Source organism: Eptatretus burgeri, chromosome 17, assembly GCF_056783735.1.
Source record: "Eptatretus burgeri isolate ZD-2024b chromosome 17, Ebu_testis_v1, whole genome shotgun sequence".
Taxonomy (NCBI): Eukaryota; Metazoa; Chordata; class Myxini; order Myxiniformes; family Myxinidae; genus Eptatretus; species Eptatretus burgeri.
Window position 1 is genome coordinate 17,318,045 of NC_140977.1, and position 17,259 is coordinate 17,335,303.

General features: G+C 48.9%; 1 protein-coding gene and 1 pseudogene across 2 annotated transcripts in view; both read left to right on the forward strand.

Moving 5' to 3' along the window:
* Positions 1-17,119, forward strand: part of LOC147009427 (uncharacterized) — a 30,007-nt pseudogene extending 12,888 nt beyond the window's left edge. The window contains exon 4 of the transcript XR_015052826.1: positions 9,602-17,119. The product of XR_015052826.1 is annotated as an uncharacterized LOC147009427 (transcript). The remainder of the gene's footprint in view (positions 1-9,601) is intronic.
* Positions 1-17,259, forward strand: part of LOC147009428 (uncharacterized) — a 74,845-nt gene that overhangs the window by 12,002 nt on the left and 45,584 nt on the right. The window lies entirely within an intron of this gene.

Consider the following 17,259-nt stretch of genomic DNA (forward strand, 5'->3'; position numbering starts at 1 on the left):
GGACTCCGTCGGGTCTTTATTGAAGGTTTCCAGCTCGGGGAAAGGTGAGCTGGAGACCAGAGCCTGTGCTTGGACCTGTCCACCTCGTGTGGTCTTTGACGATCCAGCTCGGCGGGACTCAAACCCGCAACATGATGCCGCTCCAGGCACCAGGTACCGCGCTCTCCAACCGGCCATGCACGAATCAACCAAGACCAAGGAGAAGATCAGAGACGACGATGATCCAGGACCAGACGAACCAGCCAGCACCAAAACCCGTGACCCTCAAGACGACCAACCTCCCCAGTCTGGCGTTCCTTTATATTGTTGCGGATTCGCGCCCGCCGGCGTGCGAGCGGCCACGTAACTCGAATTGCGGCACGTCGCCCACCGGAAGGACAATCCCGTCGTGACCCTCTCGGACTAACGCCGGGAACTAGTCACGGGTGGGCCTTTCGGCCTCACCACGATCGTGCCAATCGGCCCCCCGCGTGGGATAGGGTTGCTCGCCAAATTCGACCTACCTAAGTACCCACACGGAGGGTAGACCGGGCGATCGCACCTCGCCGCAGGTCGACTTCGGACACAGGCCACTTTAAGCGACCCGTTCCGTACTATCGGGATAACCGAGCGGTGTTATCGTCAACCTCGACGGTTCCGATTAATTATCGGGCGTATTTAGCCCACGACCAACCCTTTACGTGAAGTAAGATGGAGATTCAATTAAAGAAAAGACGAAGCGAAACGGGAAAAACAGTTCAACATAAAGCACATTTATTCCGCGGCAAACAGAAAGCACACATATACAATTATGCACCAAAAGCAAATGTAAAAGTAACACGACAATTCTGCACAAAAAGCAAATGCAACAAAAGAGAAACACAATGCAGATCTACTACCGACTACGCGAGCACACGGCAACACTTACACAGTTTTGCTTCACAGACGGCGCCGACAACACATATACTCCAAAGCAAAAGAAAAAAGGGGCCACCCTCAACGATAAGGGGGCAGACGGGCCTGGGGCCGAGACCGCGTCGAGCCTACCCGTCTGGTGATGAGCAGCAAAATGGCGGCGGCGCCCCGACTCCGCGGGCCTCGCTGGCACTGCATGGAATGGGGTGGGAACGGGGCCCCCTTCTCACACTATCTCAGCGCGGGGGGAAACAGGGAGGGGTTGTTGATGCTCGGGGGGGTGAGGATATCTGGATGGCTTGGGTCCCGCGACGAGCGACTCCACTGCGACCTCGATCGCATTACCGGCCTCCCCTCTCCGCACCTCCCCGACTCTGACACGAGCGCCGACCTCCACAAAGATTCTTGGCTTCTCCAGCCTCTCCGGACCCCGATAGACACTCTCTCGACTGATTTCGCCGCCGCCACAACTCTCCAACTCTTTTCTCTTCTCAACTCTCAACTCTTCCCAACTGCCTTCGCTGCCGCCACAACTCTCCAACTCTCCCACTCTCCACTCTTCTCAACTCCGTCCAACTGCCCTGATTCGCTCCGCGCTCGGCGCTTTATAGTGCGACAGGAGAAATCATATGCAGATTTTTGGATCAGGAATCGCTCGGGGGCGGAGCCACGCTCCCCATTGGACAGAGAAAAAGTGGGCTTGAATCATTCTTGATCCGCGAATCTGCCTATAGCGATTATACTCCGACGCGCCTGGAGGCGGGGCCAAATCGCCCCACGCTCGCTGATAGGACGGAACAGAAGTGGGCGTGAATCATTCTTGATCCGATTTCTCGGAAAGGCTGGTGTTTTTGCACCCGCTGCTCGGTGCGCGCCCTGTACGAGTCCAGTATCAGTGCCCACAAGCGGCGCGGGAATGGCGGTGATGCGATGGTTGCGAGGGCGAGTTGTGACGGTAAAGGTCGTGGCTGTTGGCGTTGCTGTTGTTGTGAAGCGGCGTTGCGGTTGGTGGTTGGTGTGTGAAAGCGGTTGTGGAGAAGGTGGATGGTGGTGGTTGTGGTGGTAGTAATGGCGGCTGGTCCAAAATAAAGATAGTAAAAGAAAAACGGCTATCTAAAAGGGTCGCAGCCCGGATGAATGACATTTATTCCCTCTAAACAACGGGTTTGGGCCTAACTACACATATACTTACAGAGATATCTCACCTACGGAACCTGAATGATGGTTTGCGAATTTCGTCAACCACAACACTACCCCCTCCCCTTTTTACAGACTCGTCCCGAGTCATCAAATTTTCGTGTGCCATCATGTGTAGTTTTCCCCTAGTACATTTTACCTACGGATCCCTGAGTGCGACATTCATGGTATTCGTGTCCCCAAAATAAATAACCTGAGGGCTGAGTAACTACCTAAACAAACCCACTCACACGGACGACTTAAATAAAATTGCCGGCGCTAAGACAGACATGCCGGGGGCGCACTCATATTTACAGTACATCTTAACCTTAACTTACAAATTTTACACTAAACCATGGCCCAGGATCAATGGACTCTGCAAAAAGAAAGCAGTTAGCAGGGAGCCAGGCTGCTTGCATGCAGTCTCTGACTCAAACAATGCAGGTGACAGGGAACGTGGCCGGCTGCTCACACGCAGTCCAAGGCCTTCCCTTTTGAACTGAACGCAGTGAACCACAACGGTGCATGGGCTGCACAAATGCAGTCTCCGTGCCAGCTCAAGTGGCACACGCAATGAACACAACGAATGGATGGATGAATGGATGGACGCAAACACGGTGCACGGGCCGCCACTGCAGGCCCGTGTTGCAGCTGCCAACAGGGCAGTTCTCGCAGCTTGCAAACTTTTGCTTTCTGATCCTGGCGCACATGGCAATGAACAGGGGGGGGGGGGGCAAAGCAAAAATTGAACGGAGCTGGTGAACAGGGGCAGTGGGCATGGCATGGCAAAGGTGATCAGGCAAACACAGCCTGCAGAACAAGGCCGCTGCAGGCAAACACAGCCGGCAGATGAACTGGCCGGCACAGGCCTTGCAGAAAACAGTTGCAGACGATCCGGCCGGTACAGGCCTTGCAGCACAGCAGCTGCAGCCGATCCAGCCGGCACAGGCCTTGCAGCAAAACAACAGCTGCCGATGAAACTGGCCAGCCTTCACCGTTCAGTGGAGGTTGGTGGAGGGAGTGTGGTGGTGCTGGCCACTCGGAAGGCGGGCTCGGACCTACTCTACGGTCTCCCTCCCAACCTATCGCCTTTGCCTGTCACTGTCTATACCCACTCCCTTAATTTGTCAAACCCCAATTTAGCCCCAACTTATTTTTTTATTTTTACTTCCCCACCATAAATCGTCCCCTAACCCCCTGTACTGTCCTTGTTTGGCTAACCTATCCTGTCACCTAGCCTACTCCCAACCCCTACGTTCCCTTCCCGGAGGGGAACAAGGGAGAGCTAGCGTCCTGTGTCGAGGCCCAACGAAGCCTCAGAATGGCCTCCCCAGACTTCAGCGATCTAACCCAAAGTGGGTCCAGCGGCCCACAACGAGAGCGAGGGGATGGATGGTGCGGAGGGGTACACTTCCTAATCTACCCTAACCATTAACCTGTTAAACTACCCCGGGGCTTTCAACAAGCACCTCTCGCTTAAACTATTGGTTCTAACAACCCAGATTCCCGTCGCCTGTGTTGGTGTCCTCACAATTTCAGGCCTTGCCCCCAATTTTCTCTCCGTGCTCTCACACGGTCTCATGGCTGGGACGCGTGGCTCCCCTTGGCAGGCACTACCCTCTGCCGATTCTCCAGCTATGGCACCCCCGGGCACTACACTGCCTCCGAGCCTACCAGCTCCCTAAACACCAGGGAGTGCCCCCCATGGCACCTCCCCTGAAACGCACACGTGGCAGGCTGGCTTCCCGGGCCCCTTTCCGAGGGTCACCCGTGCCCACAACACTGCCCACGCGGCTAACGGCGCCCCGGGCCCCCGCACCAAGCGGGCGCACCCGTGCCCACTACGCTATCCCGGCCCCCCCATGGGCCCTTGGCCTACCACGGCCGACTAGCCTGGTGCCCGGGGTACCCACTCAGCGATACTCACCTTTCGCAGCCACGCTCCCAGCCCGTCAACAGGGCTCCTGCACCCCTCCAAACGGGTTTCGAGCCTACTCTCCCACCAACAGCAAAACGACTTCCATTTTTCAATTTGACTAACCCCCTAACTCACTCTACACTGACCCCGGAGTCCCTTGGGCGGGAGTCACTCCTCCCCCCAATCACTCATCGCACCATGCATTCCCCATTCACTCCACACACACAGACCCGCTGGCCTCACTCACTCAACATGTCTCCACCTCATAACTCACCAACAACTCTTCAACACACTCACCGCTGAACTCTGCCATCCTTCTAACTACATCCCCTAACTAACTCGTGCTCCCACGTCGTCCCTTACACTAAAGCACGTTCCTTTTAACACTACGTAGCTAAGCTACGTTCCCGCTACACATCCACAAGTCTGTCACTGTCTCCAAATAATCCCATTAATCAATTTCCCAACCTAAATCTCGCTACAATCCCTCTAACTCATCCATTCCACGGACTCCATGAGGACTTACCCCTGCCCCATGAAGTCGGTCTAGCTAAGCTAACCCTTCCCCCTAACTAGTTTCCTCCTGTGCCCAGGTAAGGGGGTCTTCCACCCCTTGCCCGGGAATCCTGTGCACCCGAAAGTGAGGCTTGCTCTTTTTATTTTATTTTATTTTTTTTTTTACATGCGCAGCACCAGCGCGGCAACTCACAGCTCGCGCACTTTGCACCTGCCCGTGACGTCATGCAGCTGCACTTGTACCTCGTCCCTCCTTGGACGGTACCATCCGGCAGGGATACCCCTCCTGCCGGATTCCAACCCCACGTGCAGCCATGACGTCACCGTGCGCATAAAAAAAAAACACAAGCCCCACGTCTCGAGGGGTTCCCCACGCGAACACATGTGCTTTGCCCATTGGAGCTTAACACACACGATCGCGTGGAGAACCCGTCCGGTCCAAATCCATAATCCTGCCTAAACTTTGTCCGTCGCGGGATCGGCAACATTCACCGCGCTCGTTTCCGGACCGGGACTTCACTCTCGTAAGCGAGCACGTGGGGGCCTCGTGCGTTGCACGGCACGGACCTCGCGCTCGCTGCTGGGTGAACCCGGCACGGTCCCCGAAACAACTACAGCCGCTACTCGGCTTTCTTTCCTCTGTCGCAGTCTCCCTCTCCATTCCACACACGCACTCCCGCGTGTTACGACGCTAACACACCTCACCATTAAACTCACACTGGGAGACGCGGCTGCATGTTCACACATGCCGACCGACATCTCCCTTACAAACAGCGACCTTGCACACGCTGTCTCTCTCACACTCGGCCGCTCACTCACGCATGCCATTACCCTCGCACACGTGGCTCCACTCACTCGCGGCCTTTCACTCACTCGTGCCATTTCCCTCACACAAACCATACTACTCACACACGCGGGGGCACTCATCCGCGGTGCCTCACTCATACACCGTGCCTCACTCACACACGCGGGGGCACTCAACCGCGGTGTTTCACTCACACACGGCGTGCTGGGAAGCACGCCCTTCTGCACACTTACCACCACACCACTCACACACGGGGTCGCTTCCACACACGGGGTCTTTGTCACCCACCCGGTCGCTCTCACACACGCCCTTGCACCCACGCTATGCGTGCGTTGCAGCACGCATTTCGCCACACTCATGAACACACACCTCGACACCACACACACCGGGACAACCACACTGGGGATTAGTGTCCCCACAAGGGTCTCCGGGGCCTCTATACCCCCCAAGCTTTCCGTGCACCCGTTCGCAGCACTCCTCCCCCCGAACTCGCTCGACACGACCGAACCCACCTGGTCGTGACTCGCTTCAAGGGGGAATACTCCCTCCCCTCGTTCCTGGAGGAGGCCATCCAACTGCTCGCACCGGGTCTCTACCCAGTCCGCGAGCTCACCCCCATTATCCTCCACTACCTCCGTGTGTGTGTGTGTGTGCGTCACTTACCCCGTCTTCATCGTGTAGTCTTCCCTCTATCGTTCCCATCTCCCGTGTCTCTGCCAACTCAGTCACCTCTTCACCCTTTACCTCCCTTGTCTCAACTATTATTTCCGTCTCTTCCCTTGTTATCTCCCTCGTGCACGTCTCCGTCACCCCAATTAGTTTTTCCCTCTCGGTTACCGTCACTTTTTCCGTCACGACCCTCGCCCAACACGTCCCCCGAATTATTTTTTCCTTACCCGCCTCCACCGCGGGCTCGACAGCCGTTGCACTCCCTCCCAGCTCGTTCGCTCCCACACGTGGAGTCGCCATTTTAAGCTCCCCGGTTACTGCCTTCATGCCCGCCTGCAGGCTTCGGCCCATGCTCTGCGTCTCACCCCGCAGCCCTTTCATTTCTTCCTTCATTTTGAGTGCATTTGTTTCCATCTTTTCGTTCATGCGTTTTATTTCGTTTGTGTTTGTATCCATCTTTTCGTTCATGCCTTTTATTTCGTTTATCATTTCATTTGTGTTTGTATCCATATTTTCGTTCATGCCCTTTATTTCGTTTATCATTTCATTTGTGTTTGTATCCATCTTCGCTGTCATTGCCGCCAGCATGGCGCATAGCTGGGCCATGTCGGGTGCGCTTGGGTGAGCCGATTCGGCAAGGATCGGGGGGTTTTGGCGGAGAGGGGGAGGGGAGGTGTCATACACCGCGGCCGCCGCCGCACCTATTTCGGGCTCTGGGTTCAGTTGGGCGAGTTCGTGTTCCTGCACAACCAACATTTCCTGCACGGGGATTTCATCCTGGACCATGGATTCTACACATTCTAAATCCATTTCTAATACCCCCGGCTCCCGCTCGCCTTGAGACGCCATCTTATTTCTCGTAAAAGGTTAATTTGAATCGCTCGTAATTTGGAGGGAATCGGGGGTCGCTCCTCTCACCCCTGGACCGATTCCCGTGAATTTAGCTGGAGACAGGAGAGCCCGTTTTCCCGCTCTCCGACACCAGTGCCGCGAGGAGGGGGATGGGTTTGTGTCCCACTCCTGACAACAGTGTTGTGGATTCGCGCCCGCCGGCGTGCGAGCGGCCACGTAACTCGAATTGCGGCACGTCGCCCACTGGACGGACAATCCCGTCGTGACCCTCTCGGACTAACGCCGGGAACTAGTCACGGGTGGGCCTTTCGGCCTCAGCACGATCGTGCCAATCGCCCCCCCCGCGTGGGATAGGGTTGCTCGCCAAATTCAACCTACCTAAGTACCCACACGGAGGGTAGACCGGGCGATCGCACCTCGCCGCAGGTCGACTTCGGACACGGGCCACTTTAAGCGACCCGTTCCGTACTATCGGGATAACCGAGCGGTGTTATCGTCAACCTCAACGGTTCCGATTAATTATCGGGCGTATTTAGCCCATGACCAACCCTTTACGTGAAGTAAGATGGAGATTCAATTAAAGAAAAGACGAAGCGAAACGGGAAAAACAGTTCAACATAAAGCACATTTATTCCGCGGCAAACGGAAAGCACACATATACAATTATGCACCAAAAGCAAATGTAAAAGTGACACGACAATTCTGCACAAAAAGCAAATGCAACAAAAGAGAAACACAATGCAGATCTACTACCGACTACGCGAGCACACGGCAACACTTACACAGTTTTACTTCACAGACGGCGCCGACAACACATATACTCCAAAGCAAAAGAAAAAAGGGGCCACCCTCAACGATAAGGGGGCAGACGGGCCTGGGGCCGAGACCGCGTCGAGCCTACCCGTCTGGTGATGAGCCGCAAAATGGCGGCGGCGCCCCGACTCCGCGGGCCTCGCTGGCACTGCCTGGAATGGGGTGGGAACGGGGCCCCCTTCTCACACTATCTCAGCGCGGGGGGGAAACAGGGAGGGGTTGTTGATGCTCGGGGGGGTGAGGATATCTGGATGGCTTGGGTCCCGCGACGAGCGACTCCACTGCGACCTCGATCGCGTTACCGGCCTCCCCTCTCCGCAGCTCCCCGACTCTGACACGAGCGCCGACCTCCACAAAGATTCTTGGCTTCTCCAGCCTCTCCGGACCCCGACAGACACTCTCTCGACTGATTTCGCCGCCGCCACAACTCTCCAACTCTTTTCTCTTCTCAACTCTCAACTCTTCCCAACTGCCTTCGCTGCCGCCACAACTCTCCAACTCTCCCACTCTCCACTCTTCTCAACTCCGTCCAACTGCCCTGATTCGCTCCGCGCTCGGCGCTTTATAGTGCGACAGGAGAAATCATATGCAGATTTTTGGATCAGGAATCGCTCGGGGGCGGAGCCACGCTCCCCATTGGACAGAGGAAAAGTGGGCGTGAATCATTCTTGATCCGCGAATCTGCCTATAGCGATTATACTCCGACGCGCCTGGAGGTGGGGCCAAATCGCCCCACGCTCGCTGATAGGACGGAACAGAAGTGGGCGTGAATCATTCTTGATCCGATTTCTCGGAAAGGCTGGTGTTTTTGCACCCGCTGCTCGGTGCGCGCCCTGTACGAGTCCAGTATCGGTGCCCACAAGCGGTGCGGGAATGGCGGTGATGCGATGGTTGCGAGGGCGAGTTGTGACGGTAAAGGTCGTGGCTGTTGGCGTTGCTGTTGTTGTGAAGCAGCGTTGCGGTTGGTGGTTGGTGTGTGAACGGTTGTGGAGAAGGTGGATGGTGGTGGTTGTGGTGGTAGTAATGGCAGCTGGTCCAAAATAAAGATAGTAAAAGAAAAACGGCTATCTAAAAGGGTCGCAGCCCGGATGAATGACATTTATTCCCTCTAAATAACGGGTTTGGGCTAACTACACATATACTTACAGAGATATCTCACCTACGGGACCTGAATGGTGGTTTGCGAATTTCGTCAACCACAACAATATCTTTCTTGTTCGGGGTAAGAAAATCGCCATCTGAGGCGATCTCCACCCTCATTGGCCAGGGTGTCGTGGAAAAGTCGCCCTCTGTGGCAATCTCCACCCTCATTGGCCGAGGTGTCGTGGGAAAGTCGCCCTCTTAAAGAATGTCAATCCTCATTGGCCGGGGTGTCGTGGGAAAGTTGCCCTCTGTGCGTGATTGGACAAGGGGCATGCCCCTGCCTTTCTGGGCGAAGTCCCGATCTGAGGCGATGGAAATCTCCGCCCACGTACGTGGCTGGACACGCCGTGTGTAATGGCGCGATGTGTGAAGTGAAGGAGTGATGGTTTCGGTTGGCTGGAGGCTCGATTTTTATTGCAAAACCCCTGACTAAAAAAAGTAATTCGTCGTGCACACATGTAATTCCCATTAGACAGAGGTAGGGGGCCCTAACTATAAACACATACTTGTCGAAATAACTAAGCTACGGGGACGTCTGTCTGTCTGTGTGCACAAGGCTTCCAAATTTGTAACAATATTCCCCATTAAATTCTTCCATCTACCCCCACAACCGTAACAGTATGAATATCATGGGAGTAAACCCAAACTTTCACGTATTACTGTATATTTACATCAAGAATAATTTTTTTACTTTTCTCAATTGAAAAACACATATGTACAGTGCATGTTTGGGTACATTTGTCAGAATTATCAAGTGCTGAACAATGCACAGAATCTGATTTTTTTTTTTTACCTGTCATGTGATGTATTTGCAGGAGGATCCATGGAATCTCAAAGGGAGACTGCACCGACTTGTATGAATGGCTCAGACACACGCACGCAGCACTCGCCAACTGAAACGAGCAAGAGGAGAACTTTTTACAAACAAGACAAGCCAAATAATGAAATGGTTGCAGTGACAAAGTCTCACAAAGGAAAGAAAGCTGAACATTCATACAAATGCAAAACTTGTGGAAAATCGTTCAATCAGTCATCTAACCTTAAAAAGCACATGATGATTCACAATGGTGAGCACCCATACCAATGCACAGTTTGTGAAAAATCTTTTAATCGGTCATCCAATCTTAAAACACACATGAGAATTCACAATGGAGAACGTCCGCACAAATGCACAGTTTGTGGAAAATCTTTCAATCGGTCATCCAATCTTAAAACACACATGAGAATTCACAATGGTGAGCGCCAATACAAATGCACAAGTTGTGGAAAATCTTTTAATCAGTCATCCACACTTAAAACACATGAGAAAATTCACAATGGAGATCGCCCATACAAATGTTCAAGATGTGCAAGATCTTTTAATCATTCATCCAACCTTAAAACACACATGCGAATTCACAATGGTGAACACCCGTACAAATGTTTAAAGTGTGAAGAATCCTTCATTCATTCATTCAGCTTTAAAATTCACATGAAAAATCACAATGTAGAACGCCCGTACAAATGCACGGTTTGTGGAAAATCTTTTAATTGGTCATCCACCCTGAAAACACACATGTTAATTCACAGCGGTGAACGCCCGTACAAATGCACAGTTTGTGGAAAATCTTTTAATCAGTCATGCAACCTTAAAACGCACATGTTAATTCACAATGGTGAACGCCAATACAAATGCACATTTTGTGCAAAATCTTTTAATTGGCCATCCAACCTTAAAACACACATGCTAATTCACATTGGTGAACGCCCATACAAATGCACATTTTGTGGAAAATCTTTTAATTGGCCATCTACCCTTAAAACGCACATGCTAATTCACAGCGGTGAACACCCATACAAATGTACAGTTTGTGGAAAATATTTTAATCAGCCATCCAACCTTAAAATGCACATGTTAATTCACAATGGTGAACGCACGTACAAATGCACAGTTTGTGGAAAATCATTTAATCAGCCATCCAACCTTAAAACACATGTGCGAATTCACAATGGTGAACGCCCATACAAATGCACCGTTTGTGGAAAATCTTTTATTTGGCCATCCACCATTAAAATGCACATGATAATTCACAATGGTGAACGCACGTACAAATGCACCATTTGTGGAAAATCTTTCAAACATTCGTCCACCATTAAAAAACACATGCGAATTCACAATCGCGAATGCCCGTACAAATGCACAGTTTGTGGAAAATCTTTTCATTTGCCATCCATCCTGAAAAGGCACATGATAATTCACAGTGGAGAACGCCCGTACAAATGCAAAGTTTGTGGAAAATCGTTTAATCAGTCATGTCACCTGAAATCACATCTGAGAATTCACAATGGCGAACGCCGTACAAATGTACAGTTTGTGGAAAATCTTTTAATCAGTCATCCAATCTTAAATCACACATGAGAATTCACAATGGAGGACGCCCATACAAATGCACAGTTTGTAGAAAAGCTTTTATTCAGTCATCCAACCTCAAAATGCACATGAAAATTCACAATGGTGAATACCCATTCAAATGTACAGTTTGTGGAAAATCTTTTGACTTGTCATCCACCCTTAAAACACACTTGACCATTCACAATGAAAAAGCCCAAACAAATACACACTTTGTGGAAAATCTTTTGACTTGTCATCCACCCTTAAAACACACTTGACCATTCACAATGAAAAAGCCCAAACAAATACACACTTTGTGGAAAATCTTTTGACTTGTCATCCACCCTTAAAACACACTTGACCATTCACAATGAAAAAGCCCAAACAAATACACAGTTTGTGGAAAATCTTTTGACTTGTCATCCACCCTTAAAACACACTTGACCATTCACAATGAAAAAACCCAAACAAATGCACATTTTGTTGAAAATATTTTAATTTGTCATCCACATTTATGAGACGCTTCAGAATTCACAATGGTGAGCACACTTTTTTATTTTTTTAAACTTTTTTACAGAGAACTCTGAGAGATGGGGGAAACACCAACAGCAGAGTTGACGGCCTCTATCGGCACACTTGGACAAACAATAGGTGTGTGGAGGAATGAGAGGCAGGAGAGGATGCATAGGGGTGGACAAGATGGATACAGAAGGAAAATCCCAGGAGGGAAAACTGAAAGTTTGGAAGGTGGATGGATTGGATATAGAGGATTTTCCAGAGTCAGGGAGAGACAATCATTTATGAAGATCGGCAATCGGACTGGGCCCAGAACACAATTTGTAGGAAATGTTACGATCGGTAATCCCACATGAAAAGGCACATAAGAATTCATTTGAGAAGTCATATGAGACAATTTCAACACCATTGTGCAATTTGTAAAAAAATCTTTCACTCAATCATCCCTCCTTGAAACACACCACCACATTACCCATAGGGTGATTGCATCAGTAGCCCTCCTCCCCACACTCTCCAGACAGTGACACACATACACACACACACACACACACACACACACACACACACACACACACACACACACACACACATACATACATACCTGTGGGCAATGACATTTTTCCTGTGAGTAAACTGACACATGCAATTTTGAGAACAACTCAACTGATGCTAAGTCAGCCTGGGAATTCTTACACAGAAAGCCTCTCTCTCTGTCATGCACAGATTAATCCCATGTCATCTTCAATTGACCTCCCCTTCTTCCTGACCATGGTGTACTGAATCCTTCTCTTCCTGGAAGGCGTGTCAGTGCATTCCGAAAGGTTCCCAACAATTGTGTGTCCACTCTCAGGAGAGTGAGAAAACAACATCTGCCTTACCTCAAGAATTAGCTTTCAAACATGTCTCCCTCCTCTAAAACCTCGTGGTGCCTTGTTAAGTCTGTCTCTGGAGTATGCTGCCCTTCCTCTCTTCAAATGGCACCACACTCAACTCTGCTTTTATGGAGGCCGAATGTCTCAGTTCTGTGTTTGCTTTCAAATTTGTGTCCCCAACTTCTCACACTGGAACCCATCCTTTCCTGTCATTCCCAAATCCTCTTGGACTTTGTGTATTTTGCACCTGAGAAGTTAGAGAAGGTTCTTTCACTCCTTGACCCTGACTCCGTTCCCGACTGAACCAGACGCATCAGATCACGTGTCCTTCAAAAAAAAAACCTGCTCTACTGCTCTTGCACATCCTCTCTCTGCCCTTTTCACCCTGTCATTTGTGGAACGTCATCTTCAATCTGCATGGAAATCTGCCAACCCCACTGCATGACATACAAAAAGGAACAAAAATTGATCCCTTCAACGACAGACCTCTCAGTTTGCTTCCAATCATGAGCAAGGTAGTAGAATCCATCATCTCAATTGAAATGAAATTCTTAATTTTCTCCAAAAACCTCATCTCAGATCACCAATTTGGTTTCAGATCAGGTCACTCCACCTTGGACATGCTGGTTCTGCTCTTCCAACAATGGATGGAGGCCCTCAATGTCAGAGAGATCAGAGCTGTCTCTCTGGACATATCTCTTGCTTTTGATATGGTCTGGCATCCTGCTTTACTCTCCACTATCTGCCTATGGCATTCAAGGCCAATTACACACATGGCTTACTGACTTCCCCCACTCTCATAGTCAACGAGTGGCAATAGAATCCTCTCATCTCATAAAGCGATAAAGAGGATTTTCCAGAGAGTTGGATAGATCATTGATGAAAAGCAGAAAAAGAACAGGGCCCAGAACACTACCTTGAAGAACTCCAGCCTGGACAAGAAGAGGGGATGAAAGAACTTCATTTAGGGCCACACATTGACTGCGACAGGAGACGAAGTCTGCGAGCCATGAGTGGAGGTGGCTTTGGATACCATAGGAAGAGAGTTTGGTGAGCAGGGAAGGGTGCCAGACCGTGTCAAAAGCATGCGATTTATCTCGGGATATGGCTCTGATTTCATGTACGGCATTGAGGACCTCCATCCATTGTTGGGAGAGAAAGTCCTTCCTTCGTACAAGTCCGTCCTTTCTCTGTCATACAAAGTCCTTCCTTGGCACATGTGAACTCCAATCCACATACAAGGCCTTCGTCTGCAGCATACTGGAGTACTGCTCTCCCCTCTGTGCTGGCTCCCCTGCCTCACATTTTACTTAGTTTGACGCCATGGAAACCAAGGCTGTCAAGATCGTTGAAATGTCTCACGATGAAGATGAGTCGATGGGCCCATCACTTTCCCATCGCAGACAGGTCAGTGGTCTTCTTCCTCCTCCTTTCTGGTCTTACAGGGCTCACGCTCCAACATCAACCCCCTCCTGCTGAAACTACCTAAATGCAGGATCACTGCTCACCTCAACTCATTTTGGTTCTCTGTTTTTTTCCCAGCTTTGGAATCAACTTTCACATCCACTTCAATCTCATTCTTCCCTCCAGGTCTTAAAGACAGCTGTTGTCCACCATATCAGATCATCCGCAATCCTAAATCTTGATCTTTTCTACCCTCATTAACCCCCCCCCCCCCAAATTCCCTCAGTCCAATTTTCCAGTCTTCCTTCATTAGACTTTCCTTGTGTTTCCATTTCGTGCAACATATGTATCAGTATGTGTGTTTCGCTTCCTGTTTTTGTCTGTTATGTCCTGAACCGTTTGTTCACTGTACTGGCTCCTGCACGAGCCTCAACAATGTCTCTAAAAAATACTACCTCTTCCCACCTTCCAAAATTTCTCACCCTCCAAAGCTTTAACCTCTTCCTCCCAACTCTGTCACATTTTTGCTCTCCACCAAGTCCTCACCTTCCCTCTCTTGCTGAAAGCCATCAATCCCCTCCCCACATCAACACTTCAAACCCCTTACCAGCAAAAGTTCCCAATCACCCCTCTTCCAGATCTGTTTCATCTTTCCAGTGCCACAACCCCCACCCCCTCCTCCACCACTCCTCATCCTCCTCATCCATGTAACGCTTTTCATATTCCTCTATCATGCTGTCACCAACCTCACAGAAACCCGTCACGGTCACCTGGTCAACTCTCAATTTTAAGAGAAAATTGTTGAAAGTAAGAGCAAGGACTTGCATCACCTCCATGTTGAAATGCTGCTTGAGAGAATGCCACATATTTATTTGGGCAGTGTATAACAGAGTGCTGAATCGATCACTGAGGCCTAGCTTCACAAAGTCTGTGATGCCACTCAGCTCAGAATCCTTCTTACTGTCGTTTTTGTTGTTTTACACTGAAGGGAAAACTTATAGGAAGAGCATGGTGATTGTGAATATGATGTCTTTGACTTTGCATCAACAACACGATCGCCGTGGTGTACACATTGTGGGTGCAGTCAGGCAAACTGTCCAACCAATCGGTAGAATCCGGACACATGCATGGATGGACGCACACACACACATTTGGGTGCTTCTGGAGCCCCATAATTTAAAAAAAAAATTGCATTAAACTTATACCTACCCTCAGTTTGTTCCACTTCCTAATTCGACCACTCATACAAAATTTGGTTGAAATCAATTATTGGCTATGGGGTTTACGAGCCAATCATAATTGTATGGCAAGTTTTTTATTTTATGCAAAAGGCAGCTATATTTATGCAATGATTTACTCTGAAAAATAATAGCTCCTGTATAATTATATGCAATTATAATTATATGCAAGATTATAATTATGATTATAATCATTCTGCATATTTGCCCTATTTAAGATTACGTTTAATCATTTCACTGTTCATATCCACAAAATTAAGCATGAGGCATCTATTTGATAGATATTGACATAATAAAAAAATAGCTGCCTTATGTTTTATTAAATACATTGGAGCTTATATTATAAATTGGCTACCATTTCTATATTTGAGTTTGAGTGAGTCAATTGCTTGAGAATTGTGTAAATCTCAAAAACTGCGATATTGTCCAAGTCACCCCATGTCTGCTCTTCTAGTCATTACTCTGCAAAATATAAACCGTTTTGCGTGATTGTTTTTGCACAGGAAAGGGCAATGATAGTTATTCAAAATAGTACATTTGTTTTGTAAATAATCCTCTTGAAAATTTCAGGATTGGAGAAAATACACAAAAAATATGATGACAAGCCGGGAGGCGGCGATGGGTCGCCGAGCATGGAAACTATAAGATATAGAGCAAAATGGATGTCATTTAGTGGATAGGGAATCACCTTAACATTATGCATATCAAATCTCATCCAGTTCCATCTACTGATAACTACTCGGTATCCAATTGAATGAAAAGTACCGAAAATGTGGTTTGAAATCGGAAATCCCCAAAGTTCGAGGGGGTGCTGTGGGTGAACAAAGATCTAAATCGAAAATCCGGCTCGATAGTTTGTGCACAATATATTCTAGACGATTAGTGTGAATTTTCATGACCATCCGACCATAACCCTAGGAGGAGTAGCGTTTGGCGCGAAGGCACCTCCAGCTCTCGCATTTTGTCGATTTTTGCACTAATTGACCTTTGACCCCTGACCTAAGCAAAATCGGTCATTATGTCCTGAGGCAAAGTTGGAGTACTCATCGAGAACCCTGAACCTGCAAAGTTTCATTCGTATCGATGCACTCACCTGGTCGCTGGGGGGCCTTCAATTTTCGCCAATTTTCACGCATACCCTAATTGTAGGGGGCGCTGCGGCTAAAGTATTCCATATATCACAAAAACCGGAATTTATTTGATAGAGCATCACCTGTAGATCATTCGTGCCAAATTTCATAACCCTACGTGGGATAATGGCTTTCGGAATTGATTTCGCGTGAACGGTACCGATTTTGAAGGTTTCTCGGTTGTTGCTGGGGAACCAAAGCGTCCCTAGCAACCATCACAATTTCCAAAGCACGAGGTCATAAGATGTACCTACCACCCGAGTTTGGTCAAAATCCACCCACGTTTACCACCAATTATGCTGATGACAAACGAACAAACATCCAAACAGACAGAGTTACTGACAATAAGGGTCACCTATTTCAGCCACCCAACAATAAGGGTCACCTATTTCGGCGACCCAATAAAACGCGCCGGTAAGTAAAATTGGGGTTAATCATTGAAGTCAGGCTAATCCAACTTTTTTGAAGTCAAATTGAGAAACAGAACAGTTCATGGAATCCGGCCAGCGATAAGCTTCAGCATGATTTTTCATTTTTGGGTGCAGCTATTGGGCTCGAGTCGAAATTAATTACTTATAAAGTTCGTTCAGAACGTTTACGAAACGAAATGCATTCACGGGAAATTATAGGGTACCCCTATAAAAACGCAATTTGTGGAAAACTGTTCAAGTTTTGTTTTTTATCAGACCAGCATATTCGAATTCTACAGACATTTTCACTCCAGAAACACCTCTCAGACCTATTGGCGAACAAAACCCAAATAAACCTTTGTGGGTTCTTGGGCTACTTGGTGTACATGCAAAGTTTCAGTTTGCTCGGTGTTATGGTTTTAGAGTTATGGAGGACACACACACACACACACACACACACACACACACACACACACACACACACACACACTCTGACATTTATATATATATATATATATATATATATATATAT